This window comes from Dendrobates tinctorius, unplaced genomic scaffold (genome assembly GCF_039654945.1).
Source record: "Dendrobates tinctorius isolate UK_male_01 unplaced genomic scaffold, ASM3965494v1 ptg000203l, whole genome shotgun sequence".
In the NCBI taxonomy this organism is placed as follows: domain Eukaryota; kingdom Metazoa; phylum Chordata; class Amphibia; order Anura; family Dendrobatidae; genus Dendrobates; species Dendrobates tinctorius.
Window position 1 is genome coordinate 18,707,751 of NW_027361870.1, and position 16,143 is coordinate 18,723,893.

Here is a 16,143-nt window from a genome sequence, read left to right on the forward strand (position 1 = left end):
CCCGATCCGACTTGCAAGATAAGAAAAATAAGTTTTATTATACTGACACGGGCGATCCGGTCCCATGGGTGTTGCAGGCAGGGCTGTGGAGTCGGTAAGCCAAACTTGCGACTCCGACTCCGACTCCTCAATTTCCCTTACACCGACTCCAACTCCGACTCCGACTCCACGACTCCGACTCCGACTCCCACACATATTGCTTATATTTAAGTGAAAAATTTATTGTAGTACAATGTGAACCTCAGACATTTAATCATTTTTATGATCCAATAATCAAGATATTTAGATAGAACAGAATATATATTGGTGTACTACTCGGTTTTCATTCTTTTTGGTACATATACGATATGGATAGACAGATATGGATAAATGGATAGATAGAGCAGATTTCTAATCTGCTTTTGCTATTGAAAACATTATCTATGAGCTCAAAAACCTTTCAGGTGATGCAGTTTTTTAAAAAGATGATCAGCTTTTGCAGCTGAAAAACGTATCCTCAAAAAACACAGGAAAAACACTGTGTGTGAATGTAGCCTTAGATCAGGAATATAACAGCCATTTATAGGACATTTCATAACTTTCCCAAACTCCTATGAAAAAATATTCAGTACATCCTGCATTGAACTACTGTACCCAATTTATTATATATTTTAGGAGTCGGAGTCGGTCCATTTTATACCGACTCCAACTCCGACTCCGACTCCACCAAAATGAGCACCGACTCCGACTCCACGACTCCGACTCCGACTCCACAGCCCTGGTTGCAGGTCCGGGTCTGTCGCTTCCCATCTTCATTATAGAATGCTGTAGATAAGCCCTGAAAGGCAGTGGCCGCATCTTATAGCGGCCAAAACAGTTGACAGGTTCCCTTTAAGCGAGCCCTAAAAATGCACTTCTTCAGACTGGCCTATCGCCCCTCCTCACTTATCTAACTATCCCTGTTTTGCCCATACATTTTTTTCAAAATCAGGACCCTCATAGCATCTGTTCACATACCGTCCATGCACTTAATAGCCCCCTGTGCCTGTACTGTACACATAATGGCTGGTGATCGGTTCATGCATTATGTGCTTACCCTATTTAGTATATTATGGCTGGACCGTACAATAGAAGCACATTTTACCATTCATCTTTCATGCGCCCCCCTATTTCCTCATAGATTGTAAGCTTGCGAGCAGAACCCTCACTCCTCCTGGTATCTGAGTTATGTGTTGTTCTGTAATGTCTTTATTGTCTGTACAAGTCCCCTCTAAAATTGTAAAGTGCTGCGGAATATACTGGCGCTATAGAAATAAAAATGATTATTATGATAGTAATAATACAAGGCATGCAATAATATTTCATTCAAAAAATATCTATAGTAAAATGGATGATGGAGGAAAAAGAAACATCAATTATAGAATCTTCATTGGAAATGAGAGAAGCATCTACAGTATATAGATCCTGCATTCATTAAATAATACAAATATATACTTATAATGTAGTAACCACAGCGTTCTCTTACTTTATGTACATTGTATAGCTTTGTACTTTTTATGGCTTTACACCCTTTATATTGTTCTATCTTTCCAAAGAGCAACATAAACATTACAGAATAAAGTTTTTCACGAAAGTAAAAACGCTACAAAAAAAGAGAAAAACATGTGTATTGAACGCAGCATTTTTCCTGCCTCCACTTCTATTTTTGGTCCAAACAAAAAACGCTGCAAAAAATGTAATGTGTGAACAAACCCTTAATTTTGAATAATCCATATACTATAGTTCTGTCTATTGTGGCATCACGTGCCACAGAAAATTCATCAACTGAAAGAAATTAATTAAAAAAAAGATTAAAAACCGCTAAAAATATTCACACAAAAATAAAAATCAGCAAACCGTTGCCAGCTATCTGACACAGAGGACTGCAACAAACAAAACCATTTTGCATGGACCATATGTATCCTTCTGGAAATATGTAAATGTAGGTAATAATCTGATTTTAATCAGCACAGTCATAAATTCTGTATGATCTGCCCTTGGAATAGTGTTACTGCTCGGAGAATGCAGAGCTCCATACAATCGTCAGTATGGCCTACAGGCGCGGATCCTGAATGGGATTATTCGGAAGGTAATTACATTCTTACAGGTAAAGTATCCGGTGTATTGCCGCTATCTGACCATATGAAGCATGCTGGGAAGTGGAGAAAGTTTTGCATTTCTCCCTCAGTATAAAAAATTGTATGTCTGATGTGTCGTTCTTTAAAGGAATAGTGAAATCTTTAGCAAGTAATGCATCAAGCAGAATCCTGAAAGTAATGCACGCTCAGTGTTCGGCTCCTCTTGCCAGTTCCACTGATCGACATTTATTTACCGTATATTAAAATTTTTGTCCCTCTAAACTTCCGAATCTACCGCATACTGTCAAAGAATCTGAAAATAATGTAATAAAATAGGATTTCCCACTATTTGTATCTCTAGAGATTAGCTGCAGCCTTGAGGCAGGTGTTCAATTCTCCTGCAGCGCCGCCATAGGGGAGAAAAATTATTACATGACGTCCAGTGAAATAAATAATCAATGTAATGTATCCAAGAACCTAGCAGGGTATTTTAAATATTTTTCAATGAGACAACTACTTTAAAGTGTATCTGCCACCTACATATGCTACCCTAAGAAATGGCAGCAAATGATAGAGACAGAGCTATTCTCCTGTTGGCTTATTGGAGAGAGCAATATATACAGCAAACTCATAGTATTCATGAGGGGATAATCCCCCTGGCCCTACATAGTGGTGGCTGATAGACTGCTGGAAATATTGACACAAAGCCCATCAGTTCTACGTGGGGCAGAAGGAAGGACAGAGAGAACAGTTCTGGCTTATAGAAGAAAGCAATGTATACAGCAGACTCGTATTAATGAAGGGAGAATAGGGGGATTCCTCCGTCAAGAATACTAAGGAGGGCCGGGGTGCCTCCTTAGTGGTGGCTAATAGACTGCTGGAAATATTGACACAGAAGCCCATCAATTCTAAGTGGGGCAGAAGGAAGGACACAGAGAACAGTTTTGGCTTATAGAAGAGAGCAATATATACAGCAGACACGTATTAATGAAGGGAGAATAGGGGGATTCTCCCGTCAAGAATACTAAGGAGGGCCGGGGGGCCTCCTTAGTGGTGGCTGATAGACTGCTGGAAATATTGACACAGAAGCCCATCAATTCTAAGTGGGGCAGAAGGAAGGACAGAGAGAACAGTTTTGGCTTATAGAAGAGAGCAATGTATACAGCAGACACGTATTAATGAAGGGAGAATAGGGGGATTCTCCCGTCAAGAATACTAAGGAGGGCCGGGGGGCCTCCTTAGTGGTGGCTGATAGACTGCTGGAAATATTGACACAGAAGCCCATCAATTCTAAGTGGGGCAGAAGGAAGGACAGAGAGAACAGTTTTGGCTTATAGAAGAGAGCAATGTATACAGCAGACACATATTAATGAAGGGAGAATAGGGGGATTCTCCCGTCAAGAATACTAAGGAGGGCCGGGGGGCCTCCTTAGTGGTGGCTGATAGACTGCTGGAAATATTGACACAGAAGCCCATCAATTCTAATTGGGGAAAAAGGAAGGAGAGAAAGAGCAGTTTTGGCTTATGAAAAAGAGCAATGTATACAGCAGACTCATAGTATTCATGAGGGAAGAATTCCCCTGGCCCTCCTTAGTGGTGACTGATAGGCTGCTGGATAGGAGAGGAGAGAGAAGGAAAAGGACAAAGAGAGCAGTTTTGTCCTATAGGAGAAGAGGCATGTCCCTGTAATTTGCTTCCTTTAATATTTAGGTGTAAAATTCACTTTGAAATGTTTTATGGGTGAAACTTTGCTTTAATTGTATATAATTGTGTTAGGCAATCTTCCGTGACTAAAGGCCCCGTCACACTATGCGACATCGCTAGCAATATCACTATAATGTCACTGGTTTTGTGACGTAGCAGCGATATTGCTAGCGATATCGCTATGTCTGATACTTACCTCCGACCGGCTCCCCCGCTGCTCATCGCTGATCGCGCAAGAACGTCCTGGGCCGCTTCTCGTCATCAGCTTCCTGCTGTGGCGACGAGCGACGCGTGGACGCGGGCGGGAGGACGTCTTCATCGCCTCGTCTGACAGGTAAGTAGCGACCTCCGACCGCTGCTATGCCGCTGGTGAGATCTGCCTGTGTGGCAGCTCACTAGCGACCACTTAGCGACGCACCAGCGATCCTGACTGGGTCATATCGTTGTCGGGATCGCCGGTGCATCGCTAAGTGTGACAGTACCTTAAGAGTCTCTTCTTTTGTCTTAGAACTTTTTAATGGTACGTGAATAAATTAACAGCTAGGTGTTAACAGGGGAGAGGAAGGGGGAGATGCAGGGTCGGATTTCCCATAAGCTTAACCTAGGCCATGACCTAGGGCGCAACAGTCGGGGGGACGGATATACATATAAGAGAAGAAATAATCAAATATTTACAAATCTTTCAGTATTATTTGGAAAAGGCTAGATATAATGCTGCTTTTTAAATTTACATCCATATACATTAAATAAAATAGGCGGTACATTTACGTTGCCCATCTCTGAAGCTTGCGCTGCTTTGCTCAGTCACAGGCAAAAAGCATTTGCTATTTCTCTCTCACACACTACATAAGTGAATAATCATTGACTTCTTATATATCAATTGCCTTCATAGCTGCTCTGAAATACCTCGTAAGTGACAAAACCCAAAAATCAGGGACTTGAACAGAAGCTGGAGGTATACTCATCAAGCTGCGAAGACTTGAAGCAGCGTTCGCGGCACAGTTTTAGGGAACGGTGCTACTCAGATTACACCAAGTACATCTAAAATGTGGAAATTGATGTTGTGGACGTTGCGGAAGTTCTCCAATCACTAGTAAAGTTCTTGACAGAACTGCGAGAACAGTTTGATTTATACGAGGAAAAATCTCTCAACATTTCTGAAAAGAAAGTATGTGATCGTGAGGAAAAGCGTTTGATTCTCAGGAAACGCCAACATGATGAGACGTGTGATGATGACGTTCATTTCAGCGGGCGTGACAACTTTCCAATCAATACATTTCTTATCAACTTTTTAAGGTGGGGAGGGGTTGCAGAATTATGTTCTTTTGCCTAGGGGATAGAAACATGCAAATCCGGCCCCGGGGGTATGGATGGAAGGGAGGGGGTGTCTGCAAAATTTGACACTATCCAGACTCTGTTGGGACACACCCCTTTGACAAGGTGAGTGGTAAAACCCAGATTTCTATTTATTCATATAATTCAATAAGAAATTACAGAGAAATGGCAAAATGTAGAATAAGGGTATAAGAGGGTAATAACATGTTACTATATGTGAGACTACCATATGGTATATAAACTTTTTCATTGCCTGTTCTACTTTTGAACCCCTATGGTAACTGCCTTTTAATGATTGGAAACTGTTTTTAAATATATTTAATAAATAATTGTTTTATGATTAGTGGATTCTCATTGCACCTTTTTATCCCTTTGAGCTAGCCCAAGGGATGCTGTTTAGTATTTACAACAGGGCTGTGGAGTTGGTAAGGCCTCTTTCACACTTCAGTTTTTTGCATCAGTTGAAATCCGCCAAAAAGTCAGACAAGCAGATCCGTTTTTAACTGATGTGAATGGATGTCACAGGATCCGTTTTCAGACGGATCCTGAAAATGAGGAAATTTAAAAGAAGTGCTGGCCGAGAGAGAGAGAGAGAGAGAGAGAGAGATTTTTTTTTGTCCGGCACCCAGAAAGAATTTCGGGTTCAATTTGTGTCTGGAGGATCCGCCAGAGAAAAAAACATTACAAGCTCCGTTTGGAAATCTTTGAGGATTGTGACGGACAGCAACTTTTGGCGGATCCTCAAAAAAAACGGATGCAACGGACAGCAATCCGTCACAATCCGCCATTAATGCAAGTCAATGGGGAAAAAAAACAGATCCTCAAAAAAAAATTGAGGATCCGTTTTTTTTCAAAACCTGGCGGATTGTGACTGATTGTAAAAAACTGAAGTGTGAAAGAGGCCTAAGCCAAACCTCTGACTCCAACTCTGACTTCTCAATCTCCCTGACTCCACGACTCTGACCCCACAGCACTGCCTCACTACTGAGCATGTACATAAAGTGCAGCACAGATTCATCTCCACTAAAAGCTGAGATCCTTAGATCACGAGCAGGACAGACATTTATAGGCCATTTCACAACTTCACCAAATTCTTATGAAAACATTTACAGCACATCCTGCATTGTACCCAATTTATTATATATGTTAGGTGTCGGTCCATTTCACACCGACTCCACTTCAATGTCGGTTCCACCAAAATGGACACCAACTCCGACTCCACTACTCCAACTCTGACTCCACAGGCCTGATTTCCAATAGGGTGCATTCCTATCTATGGTACATAGGTCAATATAAGAATTGTTGTTTGTACAAATACTAACAGTGTGGAATGATACACACTGTTACGATTGGGCTCTAATACCTGGCTTGAGTGGCTGCCACATGAACCCAATTTGCATACTTGCGATTACATGATAACTAGATTCTCATCCACTTCTCTCAATAGAACATTGGAGATGAGAAAGTAGTTTTCCCGGTCGTGACCACAGGTATGCTTATCGCACATTAGACATCAAGTCACTGATGCTCCATCTTGTTGGCAGAGCTGAATCCTAACAGTGTGTATAAGGCCTCTTTCAAACATCAGTTTTTTAGAATCAATCGTAATCCGTCAAAAGTGTGAAAAAAACGGATCCTGCGCAGATTGTAAAACACTGATGCACCGGATCTGGTTTTTTTTACGGATCCGTCACAGCAGCCATCGTAGGCATTTTAAAGGAATAAAATTCTGGAGAGAGAGAGAGAGTGAGAGATTATGTGCCAGAACGGCTTTTGAGGTTAAATTAAAGGCATAGAAATTTTTCTGGGCATGCTCAGTTTTAAAAAACGGAATCCGTCACCAGATTCCGTCTTTTGACGGATAGCGACGGATCCTGCGCCCATAGGCTTCCATTATAGCGAACGACGGATGGCGCTGGATCCGTCGCTGTCTGACTTTTCATCGTAGACAAAAAACGTTCCTATGTCTGTTGCATCCGCCCGACGGATGAAGAATTTCTGACGGATCCGTCAGAATGATGGATGAAACATGCGGCCACCCGCCGCAATCCGTCGCTAATACAAGTCTATGAGAAAAAAATCAGATCCAGCAGAATCTCTTGCTGGATCCGCTATTTTCACAAAACGACGGATTGTGACTGGTGGCAAAAACTGATGTGTGAAAGCGGCCTAATAAGTGTTCGGCCAACTGCACTGCTTGCAAAAAGTTTGCCCAGGGGTGGAAAACCCCTTTCACACCTTGACAAACCGGAATGTTAAGGTTTTTCATAAAATTATCCTTTACAATGGTTACAGATATTTCAGAGGCTGCTTTTGTTCTGCATCTCTTCATTGACGGCCAATCTACTCTACGCTTATTATGAACACTATTATAAATGCTAGAAGAATGCACAGCCATGAAAAATACTTTTTAGAAACGCTTTCAATGCTGCGCTGCCGGCAGAACGTGTTACACTCTGTATAAAGACATATTATAAAGATCCGAAGGGAGAATCTGAGCTAGAGGAAAAATAACATAGAGCAGCTAAAATGAAGATGCTCCAACCGAATGCAGAACTATATGGAGCAATAATCATTCTGATTAATTATGCTTTGATTGTAATGGTTATTGCTAAATCTTTATCATTTATCAAAACTGATTGTGCACTTATAAAAATCATCATAACCAATACATATGTCAATAGAATCGAACTTGTGCTAAAAATGGCAATAGATGTATGACGACTGTACTGATGGAAATGGCCATTAGCTGCTCAGAATGGTTGTAAAAACCACCAAATGTCAGTAATCTGAATAATGGCTACAGGTAAACTTAGTATGTAGTGACAGCTCTCTAGATAGAGGGTTGGCTGTTATATAACACAGATATGAACATACCACTTGTTTCAGTGCAATATCATATGAACCATCTGTTAGTCAACTTTAAGAGGTTTCCATATTCAGTTATTAATTAGGTTCCTCAGGCTGGTGCCCCTATTACAGTAATCCCTACATCTAAAGGCCCCAATACACATAAGAACAATATGGGCAGACCCATGATTCTTTGATGATGGCCCAAAATATATCACAGACTATCTGGCCAATATTGGGTTATTTCAGCTAGTGCTGATCATCAGCTGCAAAAAAAGCCAACTTGCTCAACCGGTGTCCTGAACAATAATTCATTAATTTTACTCTCTAATATAGAGCCACTAATTCCACTGACATCATTGTCCCCATTGGGGGTCTCAATCTAGATTCCCTATCAGGATGTCTTTGGAGAGTAGGAGGAAACTGTAAAACCCGGAGGAAACCCACGCAAATACAGGGAGAACATACAAACTCCTTACTCCATATAAACTCTAGATGTTGTCCTTAGTGGGATTTGAAGCCAAGACCCCAGTGCTGCAAAGAACATTCATTGGTTGATAATCAGTTGAAACCAAGCCAACCATCATTTGTCAAGGTTGAAATCGGCCATTTCGGTCAACTTTAATCTGATTTTTTTTTTGCTTCCTTAGGCTCAGAGAAGTCCAGTTTTGAGCTTGAGCCCTTTTTGATGATGATCAGAGATTTCTATAGGGAAGCTGTCTGAACTTTGTGGTCTCCCCTACACCTCCACACTTCAACTAGCTAATAAATATTCAGTACCACTGTGTGACCATAAAAAAATGACAACGAAGATCACAGAAAGGAACAATCAATCAAAACCTTCTCTCGGCAATATGAAAAAATGCCCCCTCTAAAAAAACACTAAAAGACTTCCCTATTAAAAAAAAAACACTGAAACTTGGAATCGCTGATGAACAATCTGCAAAACCAGCTCGACAAGGAAAAATAGAAGAGTCTCATGAAAGATTAAACCTCTATTACAAACACACCGAGACGGCATGGAAAGTGCACCCTTCATGACATTACCAGCAGGTTTAGCCTGGTATTAACCCATACAGCTCATTTCCAAGTGTAAAGGCCTCTCCAGGAACTAAAGGGTTGAGTAAGAACGGAGAAAATCAGTCTCCCGTGCTGAATAATACAACAGCTTCCAATGAGGCCGAGCATCATGTGGTTCTTGGGGACGCCTTATATACCAGATATTAAAGTGCATATCATATCTTTATTATACTCGTCTCCAAAGCAAATGTTAAACCTGATTCTACAATAGCTCCTGATTTATGGTGATTTTAGCTGGCAATCAAATGGACCATAATCCCACTATAATCTGAATTATTACATCCCCTGCCAGATACAATCACTATTCCTAATGGCCATTGTTCTGAGACTGCAAATAGCGGCTTCAACAACATCCACCACGGACGCCCGAATAGAGAACTAGAAAATACTGAGATGCTATAGCATTGATTGACAATCTTTTTTAGCATTGAGGATCCCCTGCATAATTAGGAGGACCCCCACCCAACTTTAGGCAATGCACACAAAATTCTTGGCCATTGTTACATTCTGGTTGTGTTTCGCTAACGGATCTGCCTTCCTTTATGTCAAGCATCACTAGATTAAAATCTTTGTATTAGGAACTGTGGGGATAGGGCACACAATAGGGTGACCCAATTTAAGGAAGAAAAGCATGAAACTAAAGAAGTATTGCTCAGCTAGGGGATGGTCGGATGCCCCTATTAATAGTTCTACCAGATGCTGTGTTGTGGTTGATGAAAGTCCATAAACGGAATATAAACACTTGTAACATTAGGCTGCGCTGGTGGAAGAAGATGTCTTGCTGCAAGAAGATACGAAGAAGGTTCTTTTATTGGTACGTCGGACTGGTGTGAAGTAAGAAGTAAAAAAAGTAAGTAAAAAAAAACGACAGTCCGGCGTTGAAACAAGTTGTACTAATAAAAGAAAGAGAATAACTACGGTAGCTCACCCCAGTTAGGCATCCCAGGAGGCATGGATCTACAAGGAACCACGTGTGGAAATTATAAAAGATGATCCAGCTTCCAAAAGTTTATTGGATTAAAAAATATTAATAGAAAAGCTTTGTTAAAGAATACAATGGATGTTCGAAAAGCGTAGCAGTGTCTACACTCTTCATGGAAACTATTAATATTTTTTAATCCAATAAATTTTTGAAAGCTTGGAAGCAGAACCACTAAAAGAACCTTCTTCATATCTTCTTGAAGCAAGACATCTTCTTCCACCAGCGCAGCCTAATTTTACAAGTGTTTTCCTTTCACATATTAAAATCGATTGGCTATTCATTCTATGAATGTAAAAACTCTTGGTCACTCAGGGAACGCTCAACCAAGATCCCACAAACATTGGGGTTTCCTTAGGAGGTAACCTCTGTGTTCATGTATTGATGGATCTCTCACAATTTGGTAAATGATTTATTATTCCAAAACACACACAATAATGTACATTATTCTAGCCTTGTCCCCAAGGTCAATATAACTCATGTATTAAACCACCGAGAAGGATAACTGTGTGACTTGATCTATTGTATCCTACTGCCTGAGGCGTCTCTTCAAGAGGAAAACTAGGACAATCAATGACTCAACTCCTTTGTTAGGGACTTCCAAACGTCATCAATGAACCTAAGTTTTTTATAGAAAGATGTATCTGTATGAGAAACATTTACTGATGTTATGTATCAGCAATGCTCACTAGAATACGTTCCACATTTCATAGTCTTGAAGGGGATCTGTTAGCATTCTTGACAAGTCTATTCTTTGTATTCTTCATTACATACCAATTTTGGGAGACCCTTTTCTGAAAATTCTGTTTTATGCTGTTCCTTCATTATTCCTCCTAGAAATTCAAGAATAAATTAATAAGTAGACATTATAGGGTTTGTCCCTACACAGTCTAACCGTCCGTCCAATCCGTGCTTCCTGATGGTGAAAGGTTACAATCCACGGACAATAGGAATGGTAACACCCACCAACATTTTATATATTTCTAGGAGGAATTACAGAGGACAGCACAGCATAGTTATGAAAAAAAATGCTCCAAAAATCTTTAATTTCACAGGAAATACAAGTATTTCCTCAAACATGTCGTGAAAACTTCCACTTTAAATATATATTTCCTGAATTCACAAAAGGTCCCGACCAACCTGTCTGACACATCTGGTCTTGTCCCAATTAATCTCCCATCCGGAGTTCAAACGAGAATGACAGGTTAGAAAAAGTTCAAAAAGGTAAATCTATAACCAGTGGAGAAAGGAATCAAATTATTACTATATCCCATCAGATAGTCTTTAAAGGGGATGATCAGTGAAAACAAACTTCACTTCTTCATAGCATAGGTGATAATTTATTGATCGTGGGGGTCTAGTCGCTGGAACCCACACACATCATCAGTACAGGGCACTTTTATCCCCCTTATAATGGAGCGGCAGTGCACATGCACGATCATTATTTCCTTCATTCCCTATGGGGTTCCCTATCCCCGACTTTTTCCAGCAGCCAGTAGAGAATGAAGGCAGCAGCAGTTTGGGATCTTACCTACTGCTCCATTTTGTAACAGGGATAAAAGTGCCCTATTGGAGATAAAAAAAAAAATCACTGTTCTGCCATTTGGTGCAGATGTCAGTGGCCGGACCCCCACCGATCATTAAGTAATTACAGTGCCTATCCTGCAGATAGGGGACAACTTGTTTTCACTGGTCAGCCCCTTTAATTTCCGGTTACTATATGAACAGATATTCACCAGAATGTCCTGCCCTCTTAATGGTGGGCTTCTTCATGACATACCCATGATACAAAGAAGAATACTGACTAAACAAAAACATTCTAAATTCCAAAACATGTTTTGTACGTGTTCCTTTATTACTATTATATATTTTATATATATATATATACATACAATATATATATATATATATATATTTATGATTCAAGTGCAGTCAGATGTTCCCTACGGTCCCACGACCAAGTGCAATCCGTTTTACAGATGCAAATTGTGCATGCTGCGATTTTCTCTCTCCGAACACTAACAGAAACCCATCCCATCATAAGGCATGGTGGTCTTCTATCACATCAACTGACCTTGTATGAGACAATAGGTAAATCGCTATTTTACACATTTGCTCAGACCGGAATATTTGAAAGCCTTGAACAGAGAATGAAGTATGAGAACAGCCTCAAAAAATGGATGGATTCAGCCATAAATATGCAATTGAGCAACCTCAAGACCTCAAAAGAAGTCTGAGAAACCCTACTTATAGGGAGAAGACCAAAGATGAGAAACATGGACAGAACTGCTAAACTCTTCTGTATGACGTCTTCTTTTTAATGCTCTACCCTAATATCTAGTCAAACTGTTAGGACCCCAAAACTTTCCAAACTTTCTAAATAGTCTCACAATCACTTGTGTCTCAATCCCGCAGTTAGTAAAATAAAAGTCGCTATTTATGTCACTGTCAGTTTTATCCTCTACTTAGCGTGACTTATTATTGACATTTATTAGTTGAACGTCTTCCAGGCCATATTTTTTCCTCGACTTCATTTTAAGTGACTGTTCTGTAAAATAACAAACTGACAATCAAAAGCTGAGAAAGACGCTTAGCAGGTACCATGTGGCACACTAAATACTGTGACTCACTCACCAGCCATGCACGGCAATAATAATAATGATGATAATGACAGGGAGATCCCTGCCCAACGCCAATACTGAACTCCACGTCTCACTCCAGGAGAAGAGCACTTGTCCTACTGTGTCCCAGGACCCGCCTTCAAGGGTTAAAGAGGCTTTTACTAATATATTACATTATACATTACCATATATATCAGTATATATGTAAATATACATATATTTATATATTAGTTTATTACATATTTATATATTAGCTCATTTTATATATTAGTTTATTATATATATTTATATCAGTTTACTATATATACATTACATGGGCACATTACATGTTGTGTAGTCCCGAAATCCCACCACCCCATACATTGGTGAAAGCTATCAATCCAATAAAAGTGTCCTTTTATTATTTCCACAGTAGCCCGTGTGCGGGAACACCATTAATGCCAGCCAGATCGTCCAATTCACATCTAATATCAACAAAAGTTAAGTCAGACCAATGATACAATACAAAACTGGCATGGATCATTAACTACTTGACAGCCGGGACGCAGGCACCACGCACTGCATTTGATGTGCAGCTGGCAGCGTCGGCCAATGGGTTTGAAGCAGGCAACACATTTTCCCAGCGTATTAGGGAAAGTGGCGCAGAGCAAAAGGGTGAAACTACTACAGCAAAGGGCACAGAGTAACAGTGCAGGTTGGCCAGCAAGGAGGGCCTGCAGGCAACCACCAGGGAAATGGTGGCAGGGCTCTCATCCCAATACATGACAGCCAGGATGCCCCCATCAGTAAAGAGGATGTGCTCTACCTATCTGCCACCCCATGGCATGGCTGGCACACATGCCACCTACCAGACAGGGGCAGGTGGTCTCCCTGCTGTGCAGCCTGGCACTGCTTGTGTCACCACCACAGGATGAGGTGCCCATCGGCTGCCCCATGGCAAGGCTGGCACACCCTCCACGGACACACCGCCCCTGGGGTCTGCATGTGCTGTCCTGCAGGCATCAGGAGCCTGTGCTGGAGCCGGGCAGCTGTCAGCAGGACTGCTCTGCTGCTGTGCGATGCTCTGCCCATCGGCTGCCCCATGGCACGGCTGGCACAAGGAAACTCACCACCGGGAGCTCTCGGTAATGCACGGGCACGAGATCCCGCAGAGATGCACGGAGCAGCCCGGTGCCGGAGGCGATCAGGACCATGCGATTGTCTCCTCTGCCATCAGCTGCTGCAGATGTCACCAAACCATGCCGCGATCCCCCCACCGTCCCCGGCGGCTGCTAACCTCAGTGTCTGCGGCGACTGCTCCCTGCACAGCCGGCTCCCCCTTTATATGCTCCTCTCCTTCTTCTAATTAGGACTTGCCAGGTCCGGGAGAGAGAAGCCGAGACAGCAGTCAGTCCCTGGAGGGGCGGGTGCGCGCGGCTCGTCCTGCTCCTGGAGTCCGGCCCCGGCACCTCCTCCCGGGGCGCGCACCCTGCTCTTCTGCTGCCGCGGCTGAGAGGACCGGGAGCGCGCACACTGCGAGAGGACCGGGAGCGCGCACACTGCTCTCCTACCGCGTCCGCGCTGCCTCTTATGTGCGCAGTTCTCTCCTCTGTCACCGGAGGAACCGGGACCCGCGGCTTCTCTCCAGCGGCCTCTGTCACCTTGCAGAATGGGTTGCGCCCTGTTTCCCTGGGGCAGCTTGGTGCAGAATGTCAGCTACGCGCAATGTATACTTCCATAAGTCCTGTACATTAATGGGAATGTTGTGGTCACACCTGAGGAGATCGCAGTCTATATTCGCATTTGCCATTTTTTTTGTGGAAAGAAAAAAATTCTTGTGGTAAACACGTTAGACTATCTGGCACTATGGTTTGGGGACGTTTAGACGAGCGGGAACGCTGCGGAGAGCGGTACTAGCAGGGCGGAGGAGATTTTTTCGTGTTTGATCTTCACACTGAAAAAAAATCTGTGAAAATCGTCATAATTTTAAATGTTTGACAAATCCACGTTAGGAGGATGCTGACACCTCCCATGAGGACCACTGGCGGACACAGAGCGAAAAGGGCCCCCGTGCAAGAAGAATGTTTGCATAGAGTCCTAAAATGTTGGATGGGACCTCCGGGGTCATCGTGTTCAACCCCCTGCTCAATGCAGGATTCACTAGACCATCTTAGACAGATCTCTGTCCAGCCTCTGTTTGAAGACTTCTATTGGAGGAGAACTCACCACCTCTTGTGGCAGCCTGCTCCACTCATTGATCACTCTGTCAAAAAGTTGTTTCTAATATCTAATCTGTGTCTCCTCCCATTTAGTTTCATCCAATTGCTTCTCGTGTTTCGATGGGCAAATGAGAATAATCATCCCTCTACACTGTTGCAGCCCTTGAGATATTTGTAGACAGCTATTAAGTCTCCTCTTAGCCTTCTTTTTTTTTCTTTTTATCAAGCTAAACATTCCCAAATCCTGTAACCGTTCCTCATAGGACATACTTTGCAATCCGCTCACCATCCTGGTCGCTCTTCTCTGAACTTGCTCCAGTTTGTTGATGTCTTTTTTAAAATGTGGTTCCCAGAATTGGACACAGTATTCCAGATGAGGCCTGACCAAGGAGGAGTAGAGGGAAATAATTACTTCACACAAACTAGACTCTGCTTCTCTTAATACATCCTAAAACTGTGTTTGCCTTTTTTGCTTCTGCATTACACTGTTGACTCATGTGCAGTCTGTGATCTATTAGTTTACCCAAGTCTGTTTCACACATGCGGTTGCTTAATTCTATTCCTCCAATTCTGTAGATGTAATTTTCATTTTTCTTGCACCGGATGTAGAACCTTACATTTCTTCCTGTTAAATACCATTCTAGTAGTCACTGCCCATTTTTCAAGCTTATGAAGATCCTTCTGAATCTTCTCTGTCTTCTCAAGTGTTAGCTATCCCTCCTAGCTTTACATCCGCTGCAAATTGGATTAGTTTACCTTCAGTTTTTTTTCTAGATCATTTATAAAAATGTTGAACAACACTGGGGCCAGGACAGAGCCTTGTGGTACTTCACTTGAAACACTCTTCCATTTGGATGTGCAACTATGTATTACCACTCTTTAAGTACAATCATTGAACCAGTTATGAATCCACATAACCGTAGTTTTGTCATACTTGGTCAGTTTTTCAATAAGGATAGTATGAGATACTTTATCAAATGCTTTACTGAAGTTGAGATATACTACAGCTCTGGCAAAAATTAAGAGACTGTTAGGTGTCGGGTTCCTGTCGCTGCACAGCAGGAATCCCGATCTTTGCTTTCGGCGGTCTCCCATTCCTCTCCAGCCTCAGCAGAGCCTGCTCACACCAGCATTGTAGGTTTGGTTGCTGCTGCCACCTCTTGTTCAGCTATAGCAACGCATGCTGGCCAGCAGCGAGCTACTCTAGTAACTAAGCCCTCGTTTCAGTCCACTGAGCATGCCCGTGAGACGATCTGTCATTGGAGATCGGTGGTCACATG

General features: G+C 42.1%; 1 protein-coding gene across 8 annotated transcripts in view; it reads right to left on the bottom strand.

The window, feature by feature from the left end:
- Positions 1–14,111, bottom strand: part of PLCB4 (phospholipase C beta 4) — a 380,991-nt gene extending 366,880 nt beyond the window's left edge. For 3 of the 8 annotated variants that reach the window (XM_073553855.1, XM_073553857.1, XM_073553852.1), the window contains exon 1: positions 13,942–14,102. The gene's annotated coding sequence lies outside the window, so the exon portion shown is untranslated. The other 5 variants (XM_073553858.1, XM_073553856.1, XM_073553853.1 and 2 more) reach the window with 4 other exon arrangements.
- Positions 14,112–16,143: the final 2,032 nt, after the last annotated feature.